Source organism: Mustela nivalis (assembly GCF_964662115.1).
Source record: "Mustela nivalis genome assembly, chromosome: 12".
Classification (NCBI taxonomy): Eukaryota; Metazoa; Chordata; class Mammalia; order Carnivora; family Mustelidae; genus Mustela; species Mustela nivalis.
In genome coordinates, this window is record NC_139031.1 from 15,594,365 (window position 1) to 15,609,311 (window position 14,947).

A 14,947-nucleotide genomic window follows, 5' to 3' on the forward strand; every position below is an offset into this window, starting at 1 on the left:
AATGGTAAAGAAGCATAGTTAATTTTTAAAATCATTTTTTCAAGCTATTTTCCTCAGATTTTTGAAAGTTGAGGAAGCTAAAAGAACATGACAAATTTTACCTTCTCTCTCTGTTTTCCAAAGAAAATGGAAGGAAAGATAGCAATCTTGGGCTAATAGCACAAGCATCTCTTGATAGTCACCAGTGGGGAAGGTGAGGAAGGCAGTCTAACTGCAAAGTTATAAAGAAAAAAGGTAAAAAGAGAAATGGACTTTTTCTCTAAGTCATTGACATGGAAGTTTGAGGGAGAGGAAAAATTTTGAAACTCAGATCACACGGTGGAGAATTATATTTAGCCTCCTCTCACAAAGTAGGTGGTCATTAAATGCTGTTGAATGAATAAAAGAGTGAAAGCGAATGGAACTAAAAATTATCTTTTTTGAGACCCATGTGCTCAGTACAAAGAAGTCTAAGACACAGCGTCTACATTCAACAAGAATTACAAGGTAGTTGTGGAGGAATTATCCCCTTCCCCGCATGTCACCATGTGAAGGTCAATTAAAATACAGGGTTGAAATTGTTTAAGAGAGTAATAAAAGAAATAAGCTAAAGTTGGGTAGGATTCAAGAAGTAGGGGAGGGACTATCATGCAAGGGAGTCATGAGAGCAGAAACAGTATCATGATGAAAGAGTAAATAGATTTAGCTGTAGAAAAATTATGTAAAGGAGACAAAGAAAGAAAACTAGAAAGATAGTTTAGAATTAGACCATAAAGACCTTTGATTGGAAATGAATGTTTGTTTCCTCTCTCCCACCCAAATCCCTGTGTTGAAGCCTTAGCCCCCAAGTGAGGGTGTTTAAAGTGAGGACTTTGGGAAGGAATTAGGGTGGGGCCTTCATGCCTCATGAAGGGATTAGAGCCATTGTAAGAAGAAACACAAAAGAGCTTGTTTTCTCTCCCCAAGCTAGAAAGACAATCCTCATCAGCAACCAAAACGGTGGGCAACTTGACCTTGGATCTCCCAGCCTCCAGAATTGTGAGGAAGAAAGTGCCTATTGTTTGAGCCACCTGGTCTGTGGTACTTTGTTATAGCAGCTCAAGCTGACTAATGTACACTTCATCTCATAGCTAGTGGGAAACATTTGTTTTGAGATAGTGGTTTTTGGAAGATAAGCCATAATTGAAGTAGCATTTTGAAAGATTAATGTACTGGAAGGGTGCATGTTCATTTATAGGAAATAAGGAGGCCCAAAACAGAAGGAAGATAGATTGGTGGCAGTGCCCAGTTAGAAGGTTCTTGTAATAAAGAAATGAGATGATGTAATATTTGTGGGAACCACGACATGAAAGAAAGCTCTGAGCAGAAGACAGGCAAGAGACTAAAGCCTAATCAAAACAATACACAAAACCTGATAGGTGTCTTGGGGATGAATCAAGTGGGACATCTGAGATGGAAAGCTTTAAGGTCTAGAGGTGAGCAAGGCACAGGGTCAAAACCGGCTATGCAGTGAGTAAGGAATTTGGAGGCCATGGAAATTCAGAGTTCAAGGCAAGGTAGCAACTATGTAGATAATTATGAATCAGATGGATCCAATAAGAGAAACAAACTTTAATCTAGGGCTAGCTAGATTATTTGGAACCCAAAGTCCCAGACAACTTGGGACTGGAAATTTAGAAGGTACTACTAGATAAATAATTGTTTAAAATACAAGTGAAAAGTCATGCCTCAGGTTTTGAACACTTCTAGTGCTGGGAAACTTTCAACTATGAGAGTAGTTCATTCTACTTTTGTACAGGACTAATTATTAAGAAGTTATTCTTTATTCTAAAATAAAGTCCACCATCTTGTTCTTAAAAAAATGATCCTACATCTTTGTTCAGTAGTATACTTATGATGTGCACATCTCTGCACATATGTAATTTGTACATTACACTTCAAGAATGCAATTTTAAATAATTTATTAGAGATTACCATTTTCAGCAGTATGCTGGAGTAGTTATTTGGGGAAAAAAAAGTCCTTCCAATACAAAACTGCTAAAATCATTAGAAATAGTATTAAAAATCTTGGGGTGCCTGCGTGGCCCAAGAATAGAAAGAAAGAAAGTTAGAGACAAAAGTCTAATAGAAATTACAGAAACAGAGAACAGAAATAACAGAGAGGAAAAAACAATAAAAGAAAAACAAGACTTCTAGATCTAAATAAAGTTTCAGTCTTTAAGCTGGAAAGGACTGATGTGTGTTAAGGATATATTTGTAGTTAACTTATAAAATGCACAGCTTTTCTTTATATAAATTATTAATCCGCATCAACTTCCCTGCTCTTAAGACAGCTGATTATTTTGAACCTCTTTAAAATTTAATTTTGTTTTAATTTGTTTATTGTTCCATAACATGAACATCTTTTTGAATTCTGACACGATACCCATTCGTTTTTCCTTCTCTATTTGCATTACTCACGAATTTGTTAATCATGCCCACTTTATCATCAATGCATGAATAAAATGCTAATAGACAAAACCCTGCAACATTCTAATTGGGTAACTTGACCTTTAAGGTCCTTCAAGGAGTAACTAATTAATCCCTTCAGGACATAAGTGTTCAGTCGGTTTGGGGCTGTTCTTTATTCCCCCTACCTTCCATAGCCACAAACACAGATCCTGAAAAATGCTCTCAAGTGGCTACTTACAATCAAAATGTACGAGATATACGACATTCTTTTCTTGTGTCAGTTCAGAAACCTTGATGAAGTTCTTATTTTTATAGCCTTATGAATTCATGACTGTTCCCAGGCATCACAGGTCCCTAATTTTCAAATGTGCATAAGCCATCAGTCTAAGCACAAAGTTTGCTCCTGATGGATATCAAGTTTGCCAATGTGTAAGTTCTTAAATTATTCTTCTGTTGCTTTGTGAAATCTCCAGCCAACATTTTCATCTTTCCTGTGTGATGACACTTCTTTTGTCATACAGCATTTCTCAAGAATTTCTGGAACTGATTCCACAAACATATCAATAAATTATTTCGGTACCTAGATTGAGTTTCAACTCTAAATACAATGAAAACAGTGGTGGCCATGTTCTGGGGTATATACAGTCTGTGTAGAAAAAGCAAAGTATAAATGAGCGGTATATGCTGTCATTTGTGTCAAAAGCATAAGCAATTTTTTTTTTAAAGATTTTATTTATCAGAGAGCGAGAGCGAGCACAGGCAGACAGAGGCAGAGGGAGAAGCAGGCTCCCTGCCAAGCAAGGAGCCCGATGCGGGACTCGATCCCAGGATGCTGGGATCATGACCTGAGCTGAAGGCAGCTTCTTAACCAACTGAGCCACCCAGGCGTCCCAAAGCATAAGCAATTTTAATGCAAATTCCAGAACTTGTGCAGAATAACATACAGAATCAGCTACAATGATGGTTGCCTTTCCTGAGAGAAACTGAGAGGACCAGAGTCTGGAGGACAAGAGCAGACAAAACACTGCATGACTACACGAGCCTTTTCAATTTTTATCATGTGCATCTATTTCTTATTCAAAGGAACTTTTAAACTGGAAAAAAAAAAAAAATCTCTAGGGACTCCCAGGTGTTTGGATTTTGTGAACCAATAAAACTTAAAAATAGGAGCTCATATAACATTGCCAACTTTCTATTTCATGACATAAGGGCAATGAACTTCCACACACCATCGCCATCATTTCATTAAAACAAAAACAAAAATACGTGAAAACAAAAAAAAAAAAACCAAATGAAGAAAATATCAGAATAAAAGACACTCCTTTAAATTAAATAGAGTTTTATAAAATAAATTCAAGTAAATTGTTTTACTATTATTATTATTATTATATCATTTTTCAGAAGATAAACATTTAGAAGCCAGTGACTCAAACCACAAGACTCTCCTATGCTAACTTTCCCTTTTTTGGCATCGATTATTCTTCTGCCCTTTCTAGTTCATAATATATGTTCTTAGAAAAATGTGGAAGCAAAACAATATTTTTTAAGTCCTACTTTCCTTCGGTAATCTGTGAATATTATACCATATTTGAAAGGCAGGGGAACTGGTTTTTCCCTGAGGTTTCTCCAAAAGAAGGCTTATGGTTATTTTTGCCACCTACTTCAGCCTCAGTCTCTCTCTCTCTTTCTTTTTTTTAAGAGAGAATGAGAGAAATAGATCACCAGTGGAGGGGCAGAGAGAGAAAATCTTATGTAGGCTCAACACTCGGCACAGAGCCTGATGTGGAGCTCAACTGCCTGATCCTGAGATCATGACCTGAGCCAAAATCAAGAGTCAGATGCTTAACTGACTGAGCCACCCAGTGCCCCACTTTTTTTTTTTTTTAAATACATTTTAGTATATTTAGGTATTTTCCCTCCCAATATTATTCCTAGCTTTCCAACATGTCATTCTTTTGTATTTATTTTTGCTTTTGTTCTTCACATCCTAGTTCATGTATGTATTGTAAAGTTCCTTTTAAAACATGAACTCACAGGGTGCCTGGGTGGCTCAGTGGGTTAAAGCCTCTGCCTTCGGCTCAGGTCATAATCCCAGGGTTCTGGGATCGAGTCCCGCATTGGGCTCTCTGCTCACCAGGGAGCCTTCCCTTCCTCTCTCTCTCTGCCTGCCTCTCTTCCTACTTGTGATCTCTGTCTGTCAAATAAATAAATAAATCTTTAAAAAAAGAAAAAAAAAACAACCATGAACTCACTGTAATGATAGCTTTGGTGGTGGGCCACCGGGGGGCTGATTTCAGAAAGCTGCGCTGTGAAATAATCAGATGAAAGCTCTTTCTGCATTCATTTGTGTGTCTGTAGGAGCTTCTCTTTCTTTTTCATCCCAACTGTTTTTAATTAGATCATTCTCCTTGTATTTGTTGGACCCCTCCATCTATTTTGAGCTATTTTTTCTTTTAGAATATCTGGACATGAAATTTTACCAGTGCTTTCTCTCTCTTGAAATTTTCTTTGCACAGGAATATGGCACAGCCACAGTTTCTGACCATTTCTTTCTGCTTTCATTTCACATATCAATTTGCTTTTGTCAATAAGAAGTAAATCCAGGGTAGTAATTCCATTCGTCAACTTCTGAACTACGTGATTTACAGTAAAATAAGAGATTTCCTTTTAGATTGTTTCCATTTAGCAGAAATTGAGTCCTAACCAATATGCAGATGTTTGAATTCCTTCACTCATAATAAATATTGTTTTTGTAGCAGCTTGGATACCTGGATTAAGAAAGGATTTTGACAAGGTAGTCTGTATAAACCGTCCTAAACATTATTGCTTTTGTTTTGCTATTAATTTGTCATTATTTCAAAGCTTATCACAATGCTTCTCCACATTGATTTGTGCATTTCTAGACTTTCTTTTTTTGGTCATATAACTGACATACAATATTATATTAGTTTCAGGTATACAGCATAATGATTTAATATTTGTATTATCCTTGACCTAGAAAGTCCACCATTCGTATGGCACTTGTCTTATTTAAACAAGGTATAGCTTCTATGGCATTGCATCAGCTCTTAAGTACTGCTCAGCAAGTTTTCCAATATCAATGGGATTCTATAATATCCAGAAAGTAATTTGTTCCAATTCTGTGTGTTTTAGATGGGAAAGGAACTTAATTTTAAGTAGAGAGTTGTGATTAGTTTTGGTCACTTTAAATAAACGGTTACCACTTATTTTATTAAATGTGGTTGTTCCACTGGTCAGAAAGGAGAGATAAAAAAACTGAATAGATGCTACAGACAGAAAAGAGACGAGGTCCACGGCTGCCTGTGGTGCAGGAAACTCCGGGCAGGATACTCTGATTCAGTGCCTGTGAAGGCAGGGGCAATTCTGTCTTAACAGACTTTTCAGCTCTTTTCTCTTTTCTTTTCTTTTTTCTTTTCTTTTTTTTTTTTTTACTAACTAAAGGAAAAGGAGGTGGGAATCTTGTATTTCCTGTGGGAGACTAGACAAAGAAAGAAGAAAGTGTTTCAGCAATGCTCACTAGTCTCTGTAATATTTTCTGGTATTTTTTTGCAGGCAGACAATTGAAAACTGTTTTGCTTCCAGGCCTTAAACTGCCAATGCCGACAGAGGATCGTAATACAAAACATCCAGGCAGCATTCAAAAAGCTTACAGAGGTCACAGAATGTCATGACTTGGGTTAGTCTTCATTGGCTCTAAAATCTATAGGGGAGAAAGCGTTAAAATCTGCACGAGAACAAGCTGGAGAAGTTTTCTGTTAGACAGCAATGATATATAGATTATTTCATAGAAATGTTCTTAGTTTTTTCCTAAATTCTCTTTAAAAAATATATATATATATTTTCCCATTTCTTAGAGATTCCAACTAACAGATATTAATACATTATTGGAAATTCTATTATCATGAAGATGTCACACTATCAGAATTTACTTTTTTTTCTTCTTCACTAAATACACCTGGTAAAGAATAATTTGGCCAGCCACATTTTGGCCAATATATATGACATATAGACAGCAGCAAACAGTCAAACTTTCAAAAGAAGGATTTTCCACAAATAAAATCTATTTAACATTTTTTTCTTTTTTCTTTTTTTAAAGATTTTATCTACTTATGAGAGAGAGAGAGAAAGGACACTTGAGTGAACAGAATTAGGGGGAGGGGCAGAGGAAGGGAGAGAAGCAGACTATCCCCGGAGCAGGGAGTGGGGCTCAATCCCAGGATCCTGGGATCATGACCTGAGCCAAAGGCAAGATGTTTCACCAACCGAGCCACCCAGGCACCCTAAAAAAATCTTAAAATAAATCTATTTCATCAATGACCAAATGTCATATGGACGCAACCAAACAATGCAATATGCAAAGGGCAAGTACAGGAGAGGACGTAAGTCGCACCGAAGGAAGAGACAGTTTCCATTATAGCATCTGGGACCAAGTCACAAACCTTGGATAAACGGCTATAGCAGAGTCTGTTCAGGTCTGTATGTAGGCAGCTGGTTCTCAAATCCAGAAGCACATCAGAATCATCTGGAGAAGTTTTTTAATTAATGCCTTTGCCCAGGTTCCAGACAAGTAATTCTGATTTAATTGCTTTGCCGTGGGATCAGGTGATTCTTCTGTGAAATCAGGGCTGAGATCCCTCATTAGCAAAACTGTGCCTCTAGGTACGAGCAGATGAACCACAGCTGATCTGTCTAAATACGATTAGTGGGGAAATGTGTCTTGAATAAAGAAAAGTCTGTGTCATACATTAATTTCAGGATCCTTGGATCTTCCTCTTTGAAAACAAAACATCTGAGATCCTGGAGCACACAGATGTTGCAGGTCCATTAACTTCCTCCTGAGCTCCAACATTTGCCTCTTTCAGGCCAGCATCGAAGCCCACTGTGATGGGACCGGTGCTTTACTATTCTGCTCCCCCGCATTGGAAGTTCTTCCAAGGTAGGGAAAATGTTTTCCTTAACTCTCTTTTTTCATTCCTTATCACCAGCCTGATGATACATGTCTGTTCAATAAATGTATTAATTAATGGAAACTCTAACAAGAACAAGCAAGCATTCGGCACATGGGGTCTCCGTTACTCTGGGTATTCCCATTTCATTTTTTCTTTTCTTCTGGTCTAAATCTTCTGCTCTCTACCCTCCTGTTTATTTTTGTTTTGCTCCTCTTGAACACTTGGACAATGTTTTGCCTCAAAAGTAATTTTCTCTCTCTTGTCTTCCCCTCATTCATCCATGTAATATCACACGTTTAGTTCTATTAAGTTCAGCTAGCATTCTCTCTTTGTAAATACTAGCATGAGTGCTTAATCATAACTGTATCGAAACTATGTAGCAATTTCCATCTTCAATTTACCCACAAGTGGATAAGTTCTTTTGAAAGCAAGGACTGTATCTTCCATCATAATTCCTACTACAGCATAGAGAGCATACTTTCAGTCCTTAATACCTATTTGTCAACTTTCAGGGGTTTAATGATTTTTCTCTGAGTGAACTCTGAGTCACTCAGAGGTGGCTTCTCAGGTGTACAGAAACTACTTTGCATAAATGTAGATTTTCACAAGACCTTGACTGGCTCTTGCAACCCAGTACTGCTAGTTATTCCCAGTACAATACCAGCTGTAGCAGGTGAAGCTTCTCTTTTGAGTTTGTACTGTTGTTTTCCAAACTGATTCTAAGTAAGTGAAATTCTTACTCTTCCAAAACTGTATTTCTCTGTAAACTTTGACTTGCAAGGATGTTTTAATATTCTAAGTATTAAGGGCCTAACGGATGACCCCTGAGACCAGAGCATGGCTTTCCGTTCTTATTTAAGTTTATCTAAATTTACCTAAATTTCTTTCTCCTCCCCCCTAGCACTCTAACCCCCCAACCACCCATTCAGTTGACAGAAATACTGTCACTCCAGAATTTTTTTTTAAGATTTTATTTATTTATTTGACAAAGAGAGATCACAAGTAGGCAGAGAGGCAGGCAGAGAGAGAGAGAGAGAGAGAGAGAGAGAGAGAGAGAGAAGCAGGCTCCCTGCTGAGCAGAGAGCCCGATGTGGGACTCGATCCCAGGACCCTGAGATCATAACCTGAGCCGAAGGCAGCCACTTAACCCACTGAGCCACCCAGGTGCCCCACTCCAGAATTTTTTTAAAAAATGTGGCCTTATGCTTCTCAGTGCAGTCTGAGACCTTCTAGTTCTTCTTTAACCTTTTACAGATGTCTGAAAAAATGTTCTGGACCCTGAACCTTTTCTGGGAATAGTACTGATGTCACAAGAACAACGGTCACTCTCATTTCACCCCTGCTCTTCCCACCTCACTCTGCGCCCCTCCCTGCCCCCATCCTCCTTCCCCCTATAAACGGCCAGCCTTACTCTGAGTTCCTTTCTGGTTTCTTCTCTTTATATTTCTTTCCCTCTACTTCTTCTCATGTTCCTTTTCTAGGTTTCTCTTCCTCTGTCTTTCCTCTAACAAAATGTATCTAGATACCTCACTCAGTTAAAAAGTGAGAGAATTTACTCACCAATAAATTTATAAAGAAATGAATAAATGTACATCTATTACTGTCCTCATTTTTACATTAAAATATACTCCAAAGTGTGAATCTTAAAGAATGAAAAAATAAAAGAAATGATATCTTAAAATGCTACTTTTTATATTAATTGAACAGAAACAACTTTGCTTTCCTTAAAAATACACAATGACAATATTTTTAGTGGAAGCAACGTTGTTAAAGATTCAACATTTTCAAAGTACCTTGGGGTAACATTTTAAAGGGCAGTCACTTAAAGGTTTGGTTCCAAGCTCAGTTTAGTTTTACACTTGTGTGACTGGTTTATTGAGTGTAACACAGTGAGCTTTAAACATGAGATTGTAAATATTTTGTTAACTATTGGCTCAGCAATGCTTGGTCAAATTGCTCTTTAATGTTATCTTAGGGAGATCCCCAATGTTTTCAGTTCCTATGACCACTCCACTTGAAGACATCCCTCATCACCAGCAGGAACTGTATCTCTGGTTTTGGAGTAGGGCAGGGTCCTGATCTACTTGATTTCTCCTCCTCCTCAAGCACCTTGCAGTGAGGGGTTGCTTATAACCCTGGGATGTGGTTTCCCATATTGCCCTGAGTCTTGCTCTTCTGGGGTGGGGGACATCAGAAGAAGGGAAGGAGGAGATCCTCTTGCCCGTTTTTTACACCTATACTATGTAAGAGGAAGTCGTAGCTTCTAGCTCATTCCATGAGCTTCTGGTAACATGGCTGACATATTCGTGGTTAACGTGGCAGTTTCCGTATGAATGACGTGGGTGGTTTTCTAGAGCAGTGAGCCCCCTTAGACTAGCCCTTGCTATCCCCCCAGACCCAGCTGCAGAGAAGCAGTTTCCTCTCTCTTTGGCCACTGGCGATAACTACCCCCTTTGGCTCCTCTCTGGCTGAGGCACAGCTGCCTGTAGCCAGGGTCCTGCCTGCCCTTCCTGTCCTATCTCTTCTGCTCCTGGTGCCTCTGGAGCTACCACGATAGTATCTGTACTACATGAGGCATCCGAGAACTGGGGTAGGGCACCCCCATCCTTAATTTCATTCTGTTTGCTTTAGTCCTTTATCATCATCTACTTCAGAAATTCCCGGACGAATGTGCCACCGGTGTCTGTGACCATGTTTAAGCACATCTTTCACATTCTGGGGACACGGTGAAGATCTAACAACTCTGTCACCAGTGCCCCCATTTCCACTGGACGGAACTCAGAAGGGGCCTGGAGGATGGGCAATCCTAGAAACTGACACAGGCCCCCACATCTCTCATGTGCCCATATCTCAATAAACAAATTCCTTTTTACTCCCTCACCCAAATCACTTATCCTGGGCAGAAGGGGATAGGCCCCTTTAAAATTTATATTTGGGGATAGGGTTTTATTTATTTATTTATTTATTTATTTATTTGCTTTGGGATACATTTTAATGTAAAAATTAGTTCAGCAGTAGATGCATATTGATTTATTTATAAGTGATAAATCTATTTTTGGTGGGTAAATTCTCAGTTTTATTTTTAGCTGAAAGGTAAGTACAGAGAACTCTGTTAGAGGAAAAAGACGAGGATAGGTATATTGGAAAAGAAGGTAAGAGGAAGGTGGAAGGAAGGGAGTATGAAGGGGAGAGAGGAGGCAAGGGATGAGAGGAAGACATACCAGTACGTGGGTCACTGTGGTTCACGTGCCATCAGCACTTACCCTAGAAGAGGTTCAGGGTCTCCAGGGCACAAACAAAAATAGGCTCTTTAGCCTCTTTTCCCACACATCCTTGAAAGGCAAGGGAACAACTGAGACTAGACAGACTAGACAGACACACAGATTCTTAAAACTTGGGAATACCATCTCTGTCAGTTGAAGAACCATTAAGGACCCAGCAAGTAACTTACTCCTCTCCATCCTGTCTCCATCAGAAGACCCTTTCACACCATTGCTGTCTCTTCTGATCCCCAAGACTTCCTCACCTGTTCTCACTTTCAGCAGATGACCTTGTCCCTTATTCTTACAATAAGAAAACAGACAGGAGTTAAAGAAAACGTCCCCATGTTCCCATTGTGACATTTACAGCTACGAGCCTCAGGGCCCAAACGCTTTGCCTAGCCTGCTGCTCCCAGAGCTGAAGTCCCAGTTATTAAGCTAGAGAAGATGTCTTCCCCGTTCAACAGGTGCTATCTTTTCTCATCTACCTCTGCTAGTTTCCCTCCTCTTCTCCTTCTGGCTCACTCCGATCAGTGTACAAATATGCTATTAATTAATAATTTGCCGAATTCTCACTAGAAAAGTGGAAGATTTTTTTTTTTAATGACACCAGGGTCATCCATTTCCAGATGTGTCCCTAAACTGAAAGACTGCATTGTCACAAACTGCCACAAGGAATGACTGTTATTTTTCCAAATCAGGTGATCAAATGGCAAGTATTTTGTTATTAAACTTCTAACTTGGTTCATTAAATATCAAAAATTCACTTGACTTCTTAGTGAGCTGATTTAATCCTTGAACTGATAACATGTTTTGATTAACTAGATATGTGGCTTCCATAAATTCTTTACATTTTAATCTAGATATAAAGATTTCTTATGCAGTAACCAGTCACTGAGAAGTCATTATATTTTTAAATCGGTTTTAGAATTCTACAAAACATCTTGTATATTCAGTCAAAAAAAAAAAAACTTTTCAAACTGACTGAAGGCTGATGAGACGCTAGATGTTTAATATAATACAGAGACTCAGGGGTGCCTGGGTGGCTCAGTCAGTTGAGTGTCAACTCTTGGTTTCAGCTCAGGTCATGATCTTGGGGCTGTGGGATCGAACCTCACGTCAGGCTCTGAGCTGAGGGGGAGTCTGCTTGAGATTCTTTCTCCCTCTCCTTCTGCCCTTCCCTCCTGCTCTTGATGAATTCAGCTTAAGATGAATAAATCTAAATTAAAAAAAAGTCTAGAGATTCACAGTCCTGGTATATGCCTTGTGGCCTTCTCAGATAAATAATTTTCTTCCCATGGTAGCTCCTCATTTGTCAGAGATCCTAACTCATTTCTTGGGTGTCACTAAGCAGTGGTTCAAAAGAATAATCCAGTATTTTCATAATATTAAGGATATCATTGCAAAGGAAGTAAATTCACTCATTTTCTTTCTCTGACTTATGTCTTTGTCAGCTTAACTCTGTACTTCTGGTTCATTTGCAGAATCATATCAGTGGACTCGTAGTAAGTCAACAACTTGGAAATCAAACCCCAATGAATACCATGCCAATAATGACACTACCTGGATCCTTACTTAGTAGAACTATTTTTGGCGGGGGCAGGGGCAGGGGGGCGGGGGAGAGAGCAATGACAGCTTTCATATATTTAGGAGTGGGCTGCCTCCAAAAGATGGGCTGGAAAAGGCACAGAAGTGGTCATTCAAAGCCCTGGCTTCCTGCCCTGCTGAGTTCCTGACTTATGTACTCACCTACTCAGCACAAATTAAGATGGCATTTTGGCACTTGGTCTATAGGGCCAGCCAAGATGGTTGTCAACCCTGCGCAAAATACCGACTTCTTCCATTAGGTGCTCCTTGAGGAGACCTGAAGAATGGAGAATCCCCTGGGCAAAGGGTCACAGGCTCACCTCCCCGCATCCAAGATGCAGCCTCCAAGTAGCACATGTCCAGTGTCTGCTGAAGGGTCAGTGGGGAATAGGGGTCATCATGCTACTGCTTGCACATATCTTCTGGTAAAATCGGTGTGATAAGGACAAAAGAAAAGAAAAAACACTTCTTATGGTCCTATTCACCCTCTCAGCTCCCTGCCTGCATCAATTGGTTACTTCCATTTATACTAAACAACCCTTCTGGCAACTAACGTATAACCAAGGGCGAAGAGATCGGAGTTGAGGCTCATGTGTCAGCAGTCCCTATTTATTTAATAACAGAGGGTAACATGAAGATGGCCTAACAAGAAAACAGAAAAGAAGTACGTTAGTAATTTTCAAACCCACTGGGCAAGGAGGTGGGGGTGTGGGTTGAGGCTTCCTATCTCCTTTGCTACTGATAAGCTCCACTTCTATCTATTTAATATATTGGTGTTCTGTAACGGAGAATTCTAAAACCAGATCTATTTCCAATCTGGGCTTCCTGTTACTATCTATACCCATTAATCTTAGGTCAGAGTGAAACAGCTTTTCTAGATGACTAAGAGTTGGCATTTCCCCTTAAACAGTACATTTATATTAAGGATCATCTAGAAAATAGTTCAAACAGAAAAGAAATAGTACATAAAAAGAATGCATAAAAACTAAGGAAGAATCAAAACAAAAAGGCCACTGACTAACAATCCTTTCTCTTTCTTCTCGTAAAGGCCATATGCTATATTCTATGCCATTCCAGAATCCTGAAATAGACTCCTTCTTTTCATGAGCTCACCCCCCTTGTTCAAAACTTTTTTTAAATTCTACTCTCTATGATGACAATTATAGTATCTCTCCTTTTCCCACCAAAAATCTACATCAGAGTGGACGGAGAATCCAAACATTTTTCCTCTTGAGTTAATTCTAACACCAAGAGCAGTTTAAGGATGAGGGAAGGTGCTCAATAATTATCAGTTGATGCATTATCCCCATTTATTCAAGTACAACAAAATGTATACCAGATGTTAAAATAAAAATTCATTCTATATGCATACAACAAGTATAGTTAGTGTTCATATGGTGATTTATAACACTTTGCATAGATAACACGTTTAACGTGCCAAGCTGAAATTCAGACATCAAAAGAGCAGGTCCTCATTGTTTTTTTTCCAAAGATTTTATTTATTTATTTGAAAGAGAGGGGTAGAGCAAGCAAGGTGGGGGAGGAGCAGAGGGAGAGGGACAAGTAGACTCTGCACTGAGCGAGGAGCCCAATGCAGGGTTGATCCTATGACTCCAAGATCATGACCTGAGCAGAAATCAAGTTTGACGCTTAACCGATGGAGCCATCTAGATGCCCCAGCAGGTCCTCATTGTTACCAACTTCGTCGCATGATAGTATTAGAAAAAAACAAAAACAAAAAACAAAAAACAAAACAAAGCAAAAAAAACACAACTAAGCACCAAAGAGCATAAAGAATTTCCCAAATACTGGTGTGTGTGCAAAACCAACTGCTAAGACCAATAGCCATAGATTCTAGGACTCCAACAGCTTGACAGAGTCAAGGTGCCTTCTTAAATACATGGGGAAAAAAGGCCTAGACACTCCTCATGGGTGTGAAATAGGGAAGCTGAACTATGTTCCATCGCAGCTGTGGATATACAACTCGTAGTGGGAATTTGATGAATGACATGCTGCACATAGTAGAATGTGTCCCATTTTATTCTACCATTGAAATTGAGGCTTTGCCATTGAGGAAATAATGAGTCAAGTAGGCAGTGACAATCTAAAGGTAGGAATATTTCAAGGAATTAAACATGTAAGAAGTAGAAACATTAAAAAAAAGTCATGAAAAGCGCCATTTTCACTCACGTTATTTTTATTTGGGCAAGAAATAGAATTTATAAAAACTGAATTAATTATTGTTATGACTGGAGTATCAAATGACTTGGCTACTGAAGGAAGCAGTAGAGCATATTTTTAGAATTTGGTCATGAGAAATTGAGAGGAAAGGTGAATGTTTTTCTCAAAAGAGGAGTTGGTCCGTGTTAAAAAAAATCACAAATGTTTAAAACTCTTTTATGGCTAAATGGAAACTGGGACTCCTGGAGCAAAAGGAAACTGTGTAGTTTATCCTGTGGTTACTCTACCTGTGAAAATAATTAACATCCAACTAAATGACAATTATCATGGAGAGCAAGGCCTGCTCCATTTAAATAATTAATGTGCCATAAAAAGGAGAAAACAATTGAAGCAGCCAGTGAGAAATGTTATTAGGGAAAAGTAGTCTAGCTAAAGCATTTTTCTATAAATACATAGCACATGTTAAAGAATTTATAATGAAACTTGTTATTCTACAGATTCAAATATGCCATGACTGCT

General features: G+C 38.8%; 1 protein-coding gene across 8 annotated transcripts in view; it reads right to left on the minus strand.

Moving 5' to 3' along the window:
• CHRM2 (cholinergic receptor muscarinic 2) overlaps positions 1 to 14,947 on the minus strand; it is a 142,979-nt gene that overhangs the window by 40,904 nt on the left and 87,128 nt on the right. The window contains exon 1 of one of the 8 annotated variants that reach the window (XM_082692165.1): positions 12,568 to 12,669. The exons of 6 other annotated variants lie outside the window; for them this stretch is intronic. The gene's annotated coding sequence lies outside the window, so the exon portion shown is untranslated. Of the gene's footprint in view, positions 1 to 6,890; positions 6,956 to 12,567; positions 12,670 to 14,947 lie in introns of those variants that run through there. One more of the 8 variants, XM_082692166.1, reaches the window with a different exon arrangement.